At 32.4% G+C, this 18894-nt stretch overlaps 1 long non-coding RNA gene across 1 annotated transcript; it reads right to left on the bottom strand.

Moving 5' to 3' along the window:
* Positions 1 to 287: 287 nt before the first annotated feature.
* Positions 288 to 18357, bottom strand: LOC128202480 (uncharacterized). Its single transcript, XR_008253805.1, has 3 exons — positions 17920 to 18357; positions 17550 to 17674; positions 288 to 581 (listed from the first exon to the last, which is right to left on the bottom strand). It is a non-coding gene; the product is annotated as an uncharacterized LOC128202480 (long non-coding RNA).
* Positions 18358 to 18894: the final 537 nt, after the last annotated feature.

Raw genomic sequence — 18894 nt, 5'->3', positions numbered from 1 at the left:
GGTCGTCACTCCATCCAGCGAGCGGACGTCCTACACAATATTTGCCTGAACGAAGTCACCACTCAAGAAACTTTCTTCCTCATCAGTCGTCGATTCTTCAAATTATGTGACCAGCTTATTGCCACTACAACTTACTTATCTCTCGGGCTATGTTGGTTATTAATATTTTAATTTAGCGGATATCATCAATTCGGATTTTTTATCGCAAAGAAACTCCGAGCATAGTTCTTTTGGCTATATTGGATATCCTCATTTCAGATTTTCTATTGCAATGGGCTAGATCTGTTTCATCCTCATCTATCATCCTTCACTGGTGTCCCGCCGATGTAAACCGATAGCGCGGGTGGGGTTATTATTTCATTATCACCCACAAAAAAAAAGTCCTCTCCAAAGCTCGCTGAGTAATTTGAAACTTTTGCATACGAGCAATCGCGTAGGACCATGTTTTTTTTTTTTTCTTCATACAACTTGCTTATCCTTCGGTCTATATCGGTCATTTTAATATAAAAATTCCAAATTTTATATTTCGAATTCTAACACACCGAAAACATTCCGATTTCAAATTCACCGCGTTTGCACACCTGGAACAAATAAACATTCTTATAACAACTCAATATATTATCTGTTATAAAAAAGCCGTCCATTAACTATGCAGTTACTCAAACCATAAAACGTTTTTATAACAAAAACTAGTGACCGACACCCATAGTATAAGTGCGTTTAAACAGCTTTTTTTTCGTCAGTTAATTTGCATTTGTGCTGTTATCTACAATCTGAATGGTTAATTGTGAACGAGGCGATGTTTAACCGTTAGAACTTATCTGATAGGTGGCTGTTTCAACACGCAACTTGTAATGTGGCCAGTACACGTAGCGACTATTTATTTCTACTGTACTGTCTTTGATTTGATTTCTTTAGTACAGGGACAATGGTGATATCAACCGGTAACTGTCCATTACTGAACATAGGCCTGCCTCTTTAGAATTTTGCCAGTAGTTACGTTAGGCGATATTGTAAGACTGAACGCATTTATAGACAATATTGTCTCAGTGTTCGCTCAGGACGGTGTGGTCCATGTCTATAGATGAAGGAGCTATATATAAACATGGCACTGTGCAGATCACAGAATACACACAAAGTACCATTTTGATATCGTTCTTGAGGACAAATGTTTTATGTCTGTATTTTTACTGACATAGGTATATGATAAAACTAAAAATACTGCTCTTAACTCTAAAATAATTAAAGATTGTGTCCCACAAAGGAAAAATCGACTTCAAATGTCACAAAACCAGTTATTTTGATCTAAAAACTAAACTACTGAACCGAATTTGATAAAATTTCTATGGGACTAATCTATAAGTGTATTCTTTCAGATAAAAAAAGAATTTTTCAAATTAGTTTAGAACTGACGGAGTTATGAGGTAACGAACACAAAATACAACCGAACTTTTATTGTTTTAAAGTAAATTTAAAAAAAAACATAGCTACTCGTCGCACAGTTACTTGTACAACAGCACTAAACATACAAACAGTACTAAAATTCTTCACAGTTTATTTTTTTTTTTTCACCTACCCCGCAAGTGACTTGACGCGATGGCTGATATTTCTAAGTGACTTGAAAAAGGAGGTAGTTCTCATTTCGTCTTTATATTTTTTTTAATGGATAATAATGGAATAGTAACCCCACCCGCGCTATCGGTATACACCGGCGGGGCAAAAGAATAATAGGTGAGGATGAAGCCTCATTTGAATTCAACAAGTCTTTATATTTTGTATATTGCTAGCAATGGGGCTGTCAAACTCTATTGCTAACAATCCTTTTCCCCCCTTCGTCTTTATATTATGTATATGCTACATCTTCGCCAATTCTCAATCGATTTAAACAATTATTTTTTAAATAGTTGCGTAAAATTTGCAATTAAAGGGAATTATTGTTGAACCGTATGCAACCGGCCTTAAATGATTCTAGTTCTTTTTTTAAACATCAGTTATTTAGTTAACGCGATGTGGAGATATAGTTTAATCGATACTGCTACAGTTTAGACGATGGTATTGTTAAACTTTTTTTCAAGCGTAATTAATTTATTTATATCCTGCTTTATTGGTACAAACAAGTACTAAGAAATGACATATTGATACTTGAAACTAATAGGTTTACTAACATCAACACTTTAATTACTATTAATTAGTTGACAGAAATGTAAAGATATTTATCAATAGCAGTTAAGGTTTCAATAAAGTCTCGCGTTCAATTCTCGGTCAGTTAAATTACAAATTCTTCAATTATTCTAAATTACGGAAACGGAATTATTCATATGTGCTTCTAGTTAATGACCACCACTTATTACTTCGTAATTCTTGGTAATGTAATAAATTACAAATTTTTTTTTTTTTTTAATTTGATAAAGGTACTTATAATTATTTTCCTTAACGTTTTATGCTGTTAACTTTGTTAATTATACAATACAATCATACCTACTTGTACAACAATTAGTCCATTACCCTAAGGTCGTCTTGAAAAGATTTCTCTTAGCAACAAGACCGATTTATTGCACATTAATTAATTGTATCATTATATAATATTTGTTAATTGTCCTGCTTATTTCCTATATTGTATAATGCAAATAAAGTATACTCATTCATTCATACAATTTTCTTTCACAAAAGAGTCAGGGACTTTGTTTTGTTACAAAATTAATACGGGACCATGGAAGGGAACATTGTAAAAAGGACAATTAAAATCGATTCAAAATCGGGGATGATACCGCGATACGAGATAGATTCTTATTATTTAAGGCTCTTACGAAAAGAGATGCCTTATATATTCAAACTTTTCTACGGATATCCTAAGAAGAGGCCATTAACCTTTTCTACCGACATCCAAAATAGATGTCGAATACATTTTTCTGTAGTGATAAATAAATCGTCGGTGGTGTCGGTTTTTTGTGACCGAAACTTTAATTAATTCTAAAAATGCTCTCATCAAATTTATTTCAAGCCTAAACAAATATGTATGGAAAAACACGGCAAAAATATTTTTGTTTAAAAAAAATAATCGCAAATTAGGTATTCAAAATTATAGAAATAATAATTATAGAAATTATATATAAATAAAAACATATACAGTTGAATGTATAACCAATATTTTTTTAACAGTTGAAAATACACTCGAATATCCATATTATTTAAAAGATAGTAGGAACTTTAATTATTCCAACGCTATTGCATGACAAACATTTTTATTAGCAGTGTCGATTGTAAAATTCAAAATGTTACGACACAAAATTAAACCATACATAATTTTTATTTTGACCATGATAAAATACTTACTTTACAGTAAATTTCACTTATAATTAGGCCCTACTCGCATTATCGTATTATGCTATTTAAAAATTTTAATTAATTAGTATTAATTCCCTATGGTTGACTGGGAGAGAACACTTTTAGCATTAAGTCCGCCATGTACACATATTTGTACTAATGAATAAATAAATAAAAAAAAAAATAAGTCCACTTTAGATTAAGAACAAAACTTTTTCGAATTTGAATATGGAATAATTTCCGCATAGTGCTGTTTATTCGCTATTTATACCTCTATACAACTCTTCCATAGACTAGATAAAAAAAAAACTATAAATTCTTATAAAAATAATTACTCTATTATATTATCGCCAAAAATAGTTACTCTATTTTTACTACTTTGTTTTATTCTTGTGTAGGTGAATCTGTATCATAGACCACATGTATACTTAGCTAGTTAGTACTACTAGTAATAATAATGTAAACTTATGAATATCTGCCTAAAAATTATAGGTGTTCACATCAAACTCTAAACTTTTTAACAATGAAAAATGGCTTGTTTAAAAAAAATACAAAAACACATGAGTGACAGACAACTGTTATATGTTGATATTTGGAACATTTTTTACACTCGGCACTCCATCAAGACATGTATTCTCTTTACTATATTGTCAGAACAGAATAAATTTACTTTTCATATATTTGTTTACGAAAATATTTTTTCCTATGAGAATTATGCAACTTTTAAAACACACCTTACAAGGTTTACCCATTATTTGGCGCACCTATAATAAGTAGTTGCAAGGAGATTAAACAAACAAAATTTGTGACAAATAAATAATTGTCTATCTACGTAAACTTGCAAGGAACACTCGCAAAAGATACAATTTGAATTCAATCTTACAAGATCAGAGACTATTTTTTACAAAAATATGCACTTTCTAATTTTTATTTTACGATACTTATTGGATTTTTATTGGACCATAATTGATATGTAATTGAAAAACTTATTTCAATTACCTCATCTAATTTCGCATATTCGATTTTGCATCATAAAATGGCTTCCACACACGTCCCAAAAATCAATTTAACTCCCAAAAAAACGTATCATATTTTGTACCGCCACCCCACGCGTAAGCGATAGCGGGAACGAGACAGCATTCTCGATGGCATAAGAGAAACAGAGATGGAACGACAAACAAAAAGTTGCGCAGGAAAAAACATGGTCGCGAAAAGCTTGTAGGGGTTGAATGAGAAGTGGCACATTAGTGTGCCCTACACTGAATTTGACTGGAGAAAAATGAATAATAACCACCCCCGATGGTGGGGGATGTAAACTTTTACGACCATATTCGAAGATATTTTCTAAAGACGAATACTTTGGAATATTAAATATTTTGTGTCTCTATAAAACACCCTTTCCAAGGTTATAAAATTCAAATACTTTCTGCTGTAGCATTGAATGGATGTCTCATATTTACATATCTTAAAAATGTTTTTATTCATAAAGCTTACATACAGAGTTTATCCCAATGTACTTAATTTAATAAACAAATATTCAATCATTATTCATTACAAATTAACGTTACAATTTACAAATATTACATTCTGGATATGGCTGTATAAACATTACAACTGAGCCCCGTGAAATCAATTAACCAAAACAATTTGAATACAATCAGATTCCCGCGTAAATCTACGTTGTTGAAATCAGCAAATTAATAGAATAATTAATCCTTTGTCGTTGACATATTTAATTTCGATTGAGTGATATCTGAGTATCAATTATTTACGTGTTTAAAACAATATTAGTTTTATTTCAATGTTCACGAATAGTTAAATGCTTAACAATATCTGCAACTGTTATAAATTTTTTTAATAATAAAACTTTACGTAAATAAAATAGTAAGACGATTGAAAATATAATATAATGCACACGGGCACGATAAGAGTTATTACCTGGCAATTTTAGCTTGCAGCTAACTTAGAGCAGGTAATCCGGGTTCATTAGGTATATTATATTCTTGCTCATCTTTCATACAAATCAAATTTCATTAAAAGTTTTATACCTACAAAAATCAACGGCGGAATCCTAGGCTATAAACGAATGTAATTATTAAATTTCATTAAAAAGTTTTATACCTACCAAAATCAATGACGGAATCCTAGGCTATAAATGAATGTAATTATCAAATTTCATTAATAAGTTTTATACCTACAGAAATTAGCGGCAGGATACGAAGTTACATTTGAATGTAATTATCAAATTTCATTAAAAAGTTTTATACCTACAGAAAACAGCGTCGGGATCCTAGGATACATACAAATAAATGTAACTTGTAATATTTTTTTTATTAAATTTATGAACTCTTTGTAATTGAAAAACATTATCGTGATCAAATAAATTAAGTATTCTAAATTTGAAGCGTTTCCTCACACAAAACAATGGATTCAATTTGTAATTCGATAGTGTTCTGTACACATTTTTTATTTGTTGGTCTGAGAAGTGACTAAAATGTCTTATACTTAATTATTTTGACATGACGAATGTCACATTCATGAACGGGTGCAACTTGTAGCAATTAGTCTGTCCTATTTAATGAAGACTAATTTATTTTTATATGACTCACATTTTATATTATCGCGGCGCTTGCAAATGTGCATAAGTGCAAAACGCAAGATTTTTAATTTCACATTTGTAAATTTAAAAACAAAATAATAAATGAATATCCAATATTTTTATTAATTAATTGTAATTTTCTCATATTATAAGTACTCAAATATCAAAAATAGTTTTTATTTCTTAAAATCCAACTAATATACTGTGAAAATTTGTAAAGACGTTTGTATGTTTGTGTTTATTAGTCAATCACGCTTAAAAGGCTGGATGGATTTGGATAAAATTTAGTATATAGATAGGTTATATTCTAACACATTCGATATTTTATATACTGAGTGACGGAGGCAAAGTTACGGGATACAGCTAATATAATTATATACGACATAATAGTTTGAAAATAGTACCTATTGGACTAGTTTTGTGCCAGTTCTTTTCGATATGAACTGCTTTCTAGACAATAGAAAAAAACAGAGAGTAGCTCCCTGCCGAGGCTTTTTTTGAAGACTACAGTATGGGAATCTTCAAAAAGGCTATATTAAGGTTTCTTCAGGATTAGCGCGCACGTGACACTTCTAGAATTGCAGGCGTCCGTAGGCTATAGTGACCATTTACAATCAGACGGGCTGTATGCCTGTCTGCCACGTTTGTGTTTAAAAAAAAAAAAAGAAAAAAGCTTTATGTTTTGGTTCCCGTTTAATTAAGTACTATAATTTTCTTAACAGAACGACCCCTAAAATAAATTTAAAACTGGGCTACGGTGTCAAACTGGGGTTTGCAAGTATTTAACGCAGCGCGATCTTCCCCTTAATTTATTCTAGCTAATCAATACAAAGAAACGAGGATTAGTATTTGCAAATAATAAGGGATAGAATAGGGTAGGTCCGGAATTATTTTAGTTAGTTTCATAGTTAGTTAATCTGTGCTTTTATTTAATTCCTTTGAATTAGATTTTAAGTCTGACAAACTTATATGAAGCGCACTCTCTCACTATTTGTGGTTGACGGTTTAATTGCTATAACACAAAAATTTTATTTATTAGTATGTCTACTTATATTGGATTTTAAAATAATTTTTTTTTTGTTAGAATAAACAAGCTTTATCTGATGGAAAGTCTTTAAATGAGATACCATGGACATAACAGACATGATACTCCCCATGCTCAGACTCCACAGATGTTATTCCTCTGTACCCAGATCACATACCCACATGATTACACATACAGAGTTCTTAAGCAAAGAATGCACAATAGATTTATCCTCTAAAAGGGATTTCTTCCAGTCAAAGAAATCTTTCCCTGAAATCTTTCAAGAATGTCTAATAAAAATTATGAATTGGTGGAAACAAAAAATAATAGTTAATTAAAATATGGAAATAATTGTGTTTTCTATGGTATGTATTTGCATCGTATATACAAAAACGCAAGTAATAGTTAATTAAAATAATTGCCGATGATGATGATAATATATATTTTTTAATATGTATATCTTTACATCATGTTTATGGTATATGACACAAATAAGATGCCGCTAGATGGACATCGTTCCTTAAATCATCGTGGTTGGTTAGCTTTATGGATCCATGGGAGAGACTTGACTTTAAGTCAAGTCTGTTGACTCGTTAAACGTCACCCCTCATCGATTTTCCGCAAAAACCAATTACCAATCAACCTTTAACCGTCCACTGCTGAACATAAGGTTTTGCCAAAACCTACCCATGTGGGAGTTTTTTTTTTATTCTTATCTATTTAAAAAAATTCATACAGATATCTATGGTAGAAAATAAATACAATATAATAATTACAATATTCGAGTGATTTCCCAAAGATCCGGATAATCTACGTCTGGACAACGTTACGACAGCGTTTAATGATGTCATTAAGCAAACAAAAACATCTTTTCTTGGCTGCACCGTGTTTTAATACAGCCTTGTGTTTGTATCAGTAAAATGCACTTTATTGTTTCACATTTAGGGATCATTTCCTCTCGTTTTATTTGACTAATTTATATTTCTCCCTGGATATCTGCAGTTATTTGTCATGCTCACTAATTGCCTGTTATATTGAGCTAAGAAAGGGACCGCCCTTTTGCATTTTTGTCTCATTAAAGATCAACAAGTCTGCATGGTTTGTTTTTGTTGACGGTTGAAAAGCTGTGTTCCACACACAATTAGATTTATATAGGATGTTTTGAAATAACTATATAATAATTATTCAATTTAGTTACGTACGTATTGAATGTTTAAAAACATTATTTATTTATTAGTACAAAATATGTGTACAAGACGGATTTAACGCTAAAAGTATTTCTTCCCAGTCAACCTTAGGGAGGTGTCAGAACACTCGTATGCAGTACTAGTAATATTTGCTATACATACTAAAACTTACATATATATAAATAAAAAACAAACATATATAAGATATACTATATTATATTGTAATATATATATATATACATACATATTTACTATTATAATAGAATAATATACGTTTAGCTGATGTATGTATGTGTATACTCGTATATGTATGTATGTGCAGTTTGCTACCAAAATTATATATTTATTATATAACTAATTAGGCAAGTAGGTACTTAATAACCAACCTTATAGGAATATAATTATAGATCGTATCTATTCACGTTTCACGCAAAAACAAATTTTGATGAAATTTTGTGTACTGATAACTCAGACCTGAACGAAATAATTACTGTGTGACTGTCTGTATTTAGCCAGAATATATTACTTTCTGATATAGACCATCCAAACAATTTTTTCTCTTTATATACTAATATTAATATAGAGTACATAGATCGCAACCGACCGCTTGCCGCAAGACCGCTTACTGTGTGGTTCCAGAATAGAATAGACCATCCCTTTTTTTCCTGTGGGTGTTCTAAGAAGCAAGTAAAAGAACTCAATGGTCAAGGGACGTCTCTCTTAAAACATCACCAAAACCTAACTATGATAGCCAAGCCGCCTGCAAAACGTGGCAACCACTGGTAGGACCCCCGTTATGGAAGAGGCCTATGTACAGCAAAGGACAGTTAATAATAAAAATAAAATAAAAAATATGTATAAATACTGTGACTGTACATATGATATTTTATCCAATACTAAAGTATACATATCTACATTACCTAATTCGAGTATATATTTAACATACAGCTATAACAGTGCGTCACGACGCGCGACGATTCTATCCACATAAGACCTTAAACTCCCGTAAAATACATCTACAAAGAAGGAAAAGTAATGCAAAGGAATCAGTACGAACTACTATCTAAAAATTGATCTAAAACAATGCATACAACAAGCAAACCTAAAGCTCCCAACATAGATTCTAAAATCGTACACTGATCGCATTTGCAAATTGCTTTTTGATTACAATCCGATATAGACTTTTCGCGGTGCGAACACAGTTCAATTTTCAACGACGTAAAAAGTCCCATGTACCCTCACATAAGTTAAGGCCCAAGTAATACGGATGACGATGCGAAGTTAGTGGAAAGAAAGGGGAGAAGGGAAGTGGAATAACGAGGGGGTGGCCGCGAGGGGGTACACCCCCTGTTTCGGGTTTTCAATAGATGTTTGAGAGTTTTGCTTCTCGTGCGATCTGAAAGGCAGACAGGTGTAAATGTTATACATGTTCGTGTAATTTCTTAGAGTATGTGACGTTATGATAAATCGAGTTTGTGTGCAAAATTCACGAGTAAATGAGATAGGTACTTTTGCTTTGATGTGTAACGTATAAAGAGTTTAGTTATGCGTATCTCTAAAAACTGACTTTCAAATATTAAAGAAGTCTTACTAATATAATAAAATTGTAACTGAACGATATCCATACTAGAGAGAGACTTTACAAAACGTAAAAAAGTCGTTTGTTTGGACACCTCTGACCCATTTGTGTTTTTACCGTGAAGCAGTTGTGTTTGCATGGCTGTGTTTCGATTTGAAGGTTGGGATATGGCAGTGAATTTACAGGGTACAGAGGAATAAAACCTGAATCCTCAGGAATGGCAACGTATCGGGGGTATCATGGACGAAACAGTATACTCTGTTATGTCTGTGGTACTGCTCACGATAATAAGCGACGGTTACCACTATCCATCAGGTGGGCCGTCAGCTTGTTTGCCATTATAAGTTGCATAAAAAAAATCTATACATGGGATATATTTAAAAAATAAAATAAAAACCTCAATAAGATTAATAGATAAAAAAAAAATACGCCAAAATAAACGTTTGCAATATTCGTGCTATGATTTTGAACTTTTTTATATAAAACTCGGAATGGAAAACAAGCTAACAGGTGACCTATCTGGTGGAAAATATATTATCCTCACCTATAACCATGAATAGCGTATTTTTTTTATTATATCAGCCATTAACTGCCTACATCTGAACATAGGCTTTCCCTACAAGGGGAGTTTAGCCAGTAGTTGCCACGCTCGGCAGGCGGATTGGCAACCGCAGTCAGTCCTTGGTGATGTTTTAAGAGGGACGGTGCAGCCCGTCCCTCGACCATTAAGTTCCCTTAGTCGCCTCTTACGATATCCACAGGGAAGGACGGGATGGCCTATTTTATGCTAGGACCACACACGAATAGCGTATGGACATCACAAAATATATTGTTAAGCCAGTATAACCAGTAACTTCACGATATCCCATCACCATATCACATCAGAATCGGTAGAAGAATCATTAAGGTCCTACCTTAATGATGGCTGATGACTTTAGCCCACATCTTTCTGTAGAATAATTATTACCATATCCCTCCCAAATCGAGAACACAGCATACAATATCCCATCCATAAAACCGTAATACGACTATGTAAACACATCAGAATCGGTAGAATCATTAAGGTAGGAAGCTGATGACTTTAGCCCATATCTTAATATAATTATTACCATATCCCTCCCATAATCAGGAACACAGCATACAAGGTAAGTGCTTGGCTTCAGAAATGGCTAAAATGGAGGTAAAACTGCAGAAGACTGTGTACAATGTCTCCCACTAGTAAATCTAAGACATTAAGTATTTTTTCTGTGAACCCCCCACCTATCCTGCTATAAACACGAATATCAAATGAGAATACATCATAAGATTCATCGGCACAGAGCTTGGGGAAGCATTTTCCATTTTTCAAGACACAATCCACCCCCGCGTTTGTAAACGCCATTTGGTACAAGTTATGAAAGATTAACCATAAAGCATGAAATGGAATTAGGTAAGAAGCAGTTTAAATTTAAAGTCAAATATTTAAACAAAAAGCTGAAATAATATTTTTGTTTTTTTACTTTTATATATTTCTTCAATACGTTGGAATACTTTTTTTCAAATCTAATAGATATTAGAAATAAATCCCTTTTTTTATTGTAATCTCATAAAGTAATTTTAACAATACTTATTAGTGTTACTTGTAATAACTTTTACTTATTTTGCATTATTTTAGCTGTAATTATGTTTGATGCAAATGCAATCAGCAATTCAGTTCAATTCATAACGTTTACATATCGTACACATAAAAAAAAAAACATACTGACAAACGTATATTATTAACATGCAGTATCTTATATTAGGATTAAGATTATATGTAGATTTTTTTAAGTCCTTACTGGTATTATAAACGTGAAACGGTATTTATTAATTCTTGACGTTTTAGCGGCTTAACGACATAGTATTCGACATAAAAAAGTACACAGGCTATTTTTATCTCTGTCACGCAAATTATATAGTGGTTAATAAATATTTTACTCTCGTTTATAATCGCTACATCCTATGACTTGGACGGTAAATAACACGGCCAAGTTCGTTTTTCTCGTAGTGCTTCTTGGCAGTTTTGATGCATCGCAATATTTTCGTGTCAGCCGCATGCGCGCTCCGTGACGTTGCGTGATATATTGGTTCTCGCCGCCATTATGTTTTTCATTTTGTTATAAGATATTAGTTTGTAAAATATATTGCTTTCACTTAAAGGAAAACGTACCTCCTGTATATGGTTTAACTACAAACATGTCTGATCTTATAATTTTGTATTAGGCATTAATTTATTCATATTCCATCATCATAATCATCGGAAACTTTAAATGCACTAGAAATTTCTTTTCTTTTCTCCTCAACCCAAAATTGTCTGGAAGAGGCTGCTTTAGCGATAAGACCGCCTTTTGTATTTCATAAGTGTAATATATTTTTATCCTTTTATTATTCTTTAAGTAGTGCAATAAAAAGTAAATAAAAAAATAATTAATTAATTAATTTAATCGAAATGAGTATACCAAGCCAAATTTCAATAATACAAGTAAAGCCCATAAGTCTGTTTGAACAATTTATTCTAAGGGGTATACTTAGTAAAATTTAAAAATATTTTATGAACCTTTCATATTAAATCAATCTCGTAATTGCGCAATGTGTATAAATAGTTGCAACATTATTTTAATTAAATTTGTCATTTTAAAAATTTTATTATATATATATATATATATATATATATATATATATATATATATATATATATATATATATATATATATATATATATATATATATATAATACTGAAATACACAATTTTAAAAATGATTTGAATCGTATTGAAAATTTAGACAAAATATACACAAAATTGAATTTAAAAATCTAGTGCCAAGCGGACGATATTACAAACCATATACTCGTAAACGGGATAGAAGGAAAGAAGAAGAACGAGGGGAAACAGTACCTCCTTTTTTTGGAGTTGGTTAGAAACAGTAACCAACCGGCGTTCTCAGATGGCGGTATAAAGAAACTCAAGACAAAGCCAAGTCGGTAGCGAAAAACCTACAAAGAGGGTGTATACATTTCCAGCGGAATAGCGTACCTACCTCATATGTATGGAAATGGGAGGCTAAGCTTGGGCGCCTTAGAACACGTACACAATGCGGAATTTTGTTTTTATCCGACAATTTTTTTTTTCAAAATTGCCCCAATATTTCATATAGCGTATAACATTAGAAGTTTTTAGTTGAAACCAAAAAAATCAAAATTATTTATTCATATAAAATATTTTTGATCATTTATGCATTGCCATTCTGTTCATTAAAGCAGCGGGCCTACCATAAAATGAAATTCCGAAATTTCGTGTTTTTGTTTACACCAAAATCGGACCAACAAATGGAGTTCAACATTTCGTTCGTCGTACATCCTATCATAAAACTCCAAAGGAACGATATTTTAACATTTTTAATTTTTTCAAACGGCATGTATTATGTAATTTTAACATCAAATTTGTGTTTCATTTGGCTCCGAAATTTCGGAAAACATTTCATGGTAGACCCACAGATTCAGCCATGATAAGTATGTACGAGTAGTATATTACCACCAAGTACAATGATTACAAGTTTTTGATGGTTTCGGGCCATGTCATATTGCATTTTTTATGGTAAAAGTAAATATATGATAATGATAGTCTGATGGTAAATTGTTGCCATGGTCTATAGTCCCTTGTAATACCAAAGATGCAATTTGGCAAACCTGAAGGATTTTTCAAAAGCTTTTTTTAATAAAATTACAATTGGTTACCATGAATTTGTATTATTTAATCATTGCTGTCAATATCTGAACTTTAGCAACATGGATTTTAATTATTTTATATATCAATTAACTTAACTTTATAGACACTCACTATTATATATGGTTTTTTTCATACATATGCTTATATTACTTGCATACATCCACTCTAACTTGCCTACCTCGTTTTGGAATCAAAATTTTCGTTTGTATAAATAAAATCCGTTATTGGCTGTATTCATAAGAGACTTAGCATGTAAGTTATTTTTTAAGAGCTGTGGATTTTTGTATAAAATAAATAAATAAAGAATTTTATATGAAAAATACATTTTTCCTATGACATTAAGTGTTTAGCTATCATCATCATCATCATCATCATAGCAAACGTTAACTATCCATTATTAAATATAGATTTCCCCGATAAGGGAGGTTTAACCAATAGTTGCCACGCTTGGCAGCCGGATTGGCAACCGCAGTTAGGTTAGAGATGTTTTAAGAGGAACGCTGCTGTCCATCCTTCGCCTTCCTTTGTCGCCTCTTACGACACCCACGGGGAAGGAAGGAGTGGCCCATTCTATGCTGGGACTATACAACCAGATGATAATTATGGAATGTTAATTTCTGCGCTATCGGTATACGCTCGCAAGACACCATTCAAGTGTGGCAACTACTGGAAAAGCCCCCAAGGGGGAGGCTTAGATTTAGCAGAGGGCAATTAAAAGCTGATATGATGCATAAACATTTAAAAATCTTAATTACTAATAATGCTTTTTTAAAGACTTTGTACAAAAGTCGATTGCTTGGGTACCTTTGTCCCATTCGTGTTTCAACCGTGAAGCAGTTGTGTCTGCATGGTTGTGTTTCGGTTTGAAGGGTGGGATATGGCGTGAATTTACTGCGTACAGAGGAATAACACCAGAGCCCTCAGGAATGGTAACGCATGGGGGGTATCGTGGGCGAAATAGTATACTCTGTTATGTCCATGGTACTGCTCATGTCTATAGGCGACGGTTACCACTTTCCATCAGATGGACCGTAAGCTTGTTTGCCATTCTAAGTTGTATAAAAAAAATTAAAAAAAAATAAAATAAAATAAAGGACACAACATCACAATTGCCTAACAACCTTTAATCAGATGAGTCTTCAGAGGAATATAAAAAATGGACTGTACTGTGAACGCAGCCTACCGCTGTTACCTATAAAGTAATACATAAATACAGGTACGTCAGGTGTGCACGAACTCCACTCTGGCGAATTTATTTTTCTCCAAGATATTGCGTCGAGATTTGCGGGGACTCACATCGGCCCCTACAATTTATTTACCATAGCCCATTTCATATATAAAGTTTCTTAGTTACTATAAGTTATGGCGTTTATTACACATTATTGACATGATCTGTCGCGGGCAAAAGATTGTTTTACTCTAATTCAAATAAAGTCAATAAAAATGTATAATATACATTTACTAAAGAATAATCAAATCGACTACAAGACAGTCTGCTGATGTCCAATACTAGTACAAAAGGGGAAAGGATTGTTAGTAACGTTCTCAGGTCGACTCCCATGTGGACTACACTGTAAAGCATGTAGAATTAATTATAATTCAGCACGATAATTCGTGAAACAACTAATCTGCTTTTTCATTCTCACCTATTATCCCTTACTGTGTATACCGTTAGCGCAGTCGGGGTTATCATTCCATTGTTCTTTTCATTTAAGAGTTTCCTCTTGTCGGTGCAACTAATTCATGCATCTTCCTCCAGCCACCTCTATCCCAGGCCATATCCTTCCATTATCATCCATAAAAAAAAAAACATTACACTTCGATGGGAAAGAATTGTTCTACTCTATTTCAATAGAATTTAAATTGCCGTGTGGTGCCAGCGTAGAATAGGTCACCCATTCGTTTCCCGTGGATGTCGTAAAAGGCGACTAAGGCAGGGCCAGAGATGAGCAGCAGCATCCCTCTTAAAACATCTCTAAAATCTAACTGTGATTGTCAATCTACACGCCAAGCGTGACAACTATTAAAAACACCCCCCGTATAGGGGAAGCCTATGTCCAGCAGTGGACAGTTAACGGCTAATATAATAATAATTAGCTTAATTATACACCTCAGGTTATCTGACTCACCTACCAGTTTAAGCAATTTTTTTTATCATTTATTATTATTATATTCTTTATTTTAATTTATTTAAACTTAATAAGACCAAAAAAATGTGGTACAAAAGGCTTAATGCTATAGGCATTCTCTCTCTATTCAGTCAATCTTTAGAATGTGCAGTAAAACTTGATGGCGGTTTAAAAAAATAAAATTATATGTATTCTTTATTGCACTTAAACAATACATGCGACGATTAGTTTAACAACTTGTTAGCAAGGGAGGACTTATCTCGGAAAGAGATCTCTTCCAATATATATATATATATATATATATATATATATATATATATATATATATATATATATATATACATACATATATATACATATATATACAAGTTTAACACATTGTTAGCAAGGGTGGACTTATGTATCTCTATAAGAGATCTTTGAAAATGATTTAGAAAATTAATAATCTATTGCAGTAAATTAAAATAACATACAACCGGGAAAAAACCCAACCATTCGAAGTCTCGAACCAAGCTTTTTCGAATTTCCATTCCATATTACCTACCTAGCTATTATTATTTTGTTCCTTCATTATTTTATTTTCGTATTTAAAACCGCAAGAAAAAAATAAACCTGTCTGCACAGGGTGCTCTCTCGTCACGTAATACATCAGCTGTAATCTTCTTTACTCGTCTCAATTTCGGCCTACCCATCCCCCCTCGGCCCTTGGGATTACTCCCCCGCGCGGGTGATTTTTCTCCCTTATTATATTACCACGGCAAGTATGTTCGGAATAGTTCAGGCGTTCAATTTCGAGTTGTCTGCCTATATGAGACTTTATTATGTATATATATTATGTATTTGTATTGATAAGTACATATTATTTAAGTAGATATTAATTTACATAAAAAAAACTGTATTTATTTATGTATGTGTATTGTGCCGTGTGGGCCCAGTATAGAATGCACCAAACTTGTCTTTCTCATGGGTGTCGTAAGAAGCGACCAAAGGAACTTTATAGTCGAGATATAGGCAAACAGAGTTAAAACACAAGTTTAAGAGGGTTAAAACATCATTAAAAGTCTAACTGTTGTTGCCAATGCGCCTACCAAGCGTGGCAACTACTGGCAAAACCCCCCTTTATGGGGGAGGCCTATGTTCATTAGTGGACAGTTAACGCCTGATATAGATAGAATAGTTACTCTATGGTCTAATTTAAAATGTGGTTTATTTTCTACATTCATTACATTTACATTCTTTCATAATTATAATATTAATGGAATTATAAATTTTTATTTTATTTTATATAATTGGCACGTGCGTAATGTGTTAAAGAAATAACGTGTAACGTTTATCTAATACTAGTCAAACCCGTGGCTTTACCCGAGTGAATTAAAAGTAGTATGGTTCATCTATCAATCAAATCCTTTCAGAAATTTAAACGTGATAAATTGATAAATAGACTTACATATACTTTTATTAATTTTTATTCACATACTAAGTATCCATTTTATAAGTCTAAAAATCGAAGTGTCAATAAATATTGTCTATGCCCCACCTGAATTTTTATATAATCTATTTAGACTTTATTGTGTAATATTATTAGCAACGAACTGTTTTTCGAATTATTAAAAATAAAGTTTATATAAAAATATGCTTATTTTAATCATACCATAGACAACAGTTGCAAAAAAAAAAAGATTTTTCTCGGTTACCACAATCACTCATAAAAAACAATAATTTATATCCCAGCTTGCTAGGTACCAAGTCCCCCTGACACACGCCGAAAAAAAAACATAATTTACTTACATCCAACCATCCAAGACATTACCATGGCTCTAACAAGACACAATGGCTTCGCGAAATAACGTCCCACCCTAGCGAGGACGCAGCCATTCTTACTTGACCTCACCCCCGTCTCTCGCTTCGTCGTAAATGGACTGGGCGAGAAAAATGTTGTGCAAAGTCAGGGGCTAACTTACGCTGGTACAACTTGCCACCCACTCGGCGTCACTCGTTTCTAGTGATTGATGACGTAGGCGGGGCAAATCCAATCATTATCCGTGATGCATGGCCGTTGGTACATCACTACTCTTGATTTGGTACACTGCGGATTCGAATTTTGAAAATTAGATAAGCGAGAAATTTTATTACAAACAATAAAAAAAAGAATATTGAATACTTTTTTAAACTTTTGTAAATAGAATAGCATTACTTGAATAAAAATTAAAATTATGCACATATAAAAACTATTTTCTTATTTAATCTTGCTTGAATTTAAAGATACTGGTAACATTACTAGGTCTAGGTATAGTTAGGTACTATTTGATATACAAGATATTCTTCATTTACCTCCAGGTTGATCACTTTCTGATATTCTTATTTTAAATACATTATTTGTTCACTTAAAAAAAAAAAAAACATTAAAAAGTACTACATTTTAAAATAAATGTCATGTTTACTTTCTTTAACCTCAGGAGAGGTTCACTCTCCACTAATATCAATGATAGACTGAATCTTTATGAGAAAAAAATATTGCGACATTTAAAAAGTGCATACATTATAGGGCGACCCTTGAATAATTAAAAATATGCGTGAGCTCAAATAATCGAAAAGAATTAACCCTTTGCATGCAAATGAGGCGCGGATGCGGTGCCAGAATCACGACCGGTCTTTTTCGCCCAGGTGCGCTGTTATTGTAAGTTAATTTCAAGCAATCTTTACTGTTTATCTTAGTAGCTTATTATTTTTATATATATAATTTAGAATGGCCAATAAGCTGACGGTCCACCTGACGGAAAGTGGTGATCGTTGCCTACAGACATGAACAGTAGCATAGACATAACAAAGTATACTGTTTCGCCCATGATACCCTTCATGCGTTGTTATTCCTGAGGACTAAGATGTAATGCCTTTGTAGCCCGTAATTTTATTGTTACGTCAAACTGAAATACAGCCATGCAAACACAACTGCTTCACGGCAAAAACACGAATGGAATAGAAGTATCAAAGCAGATGATTTTTCTACAAAATCTGCCTTTCTTGCTTAACTTTTAAATATTCCAACATTTTAGTTTAATTTTAGATCAACTATTATTATAATAATGAGACATAACTATAATAAATAATCTAGTTATATATGTATGTCTCATATGAACGTCAATCAAGACATTGTCATTCCAACACGGAAATAGATATACCTTTTTTGATAAAAATTTATATTCAAAATCGGTTCAAACAGACGTGACATATTTAAAACTTTACGTTAGTTTGAACGTTTTATAAGTACCTACATCATCATAATTAACATATCAGCCGTAAACTGTC

This window comes from Galleria mellonella, unplaced genomic scaffold (genome assembly GCF_026898425.1).
Source record: "Galleria mellonella isolate WM207_F2 unplaced genomic scaffold, CSIRO_AGI_GalMel_v1 utg99, whole genome shotgun sequence".
Taxonomy (NCBI): Eukaryota; Metazoa; Arthropoda; class Insecta; order Lepidoptera; family Pyralidae; genus Galleria; species Galleria mellonella.
The sequence above is the reverse complement of the archived record's forward strand: the minus strand, read 5'-3'. Positions and strand labels throughout refer to the sequence as shown.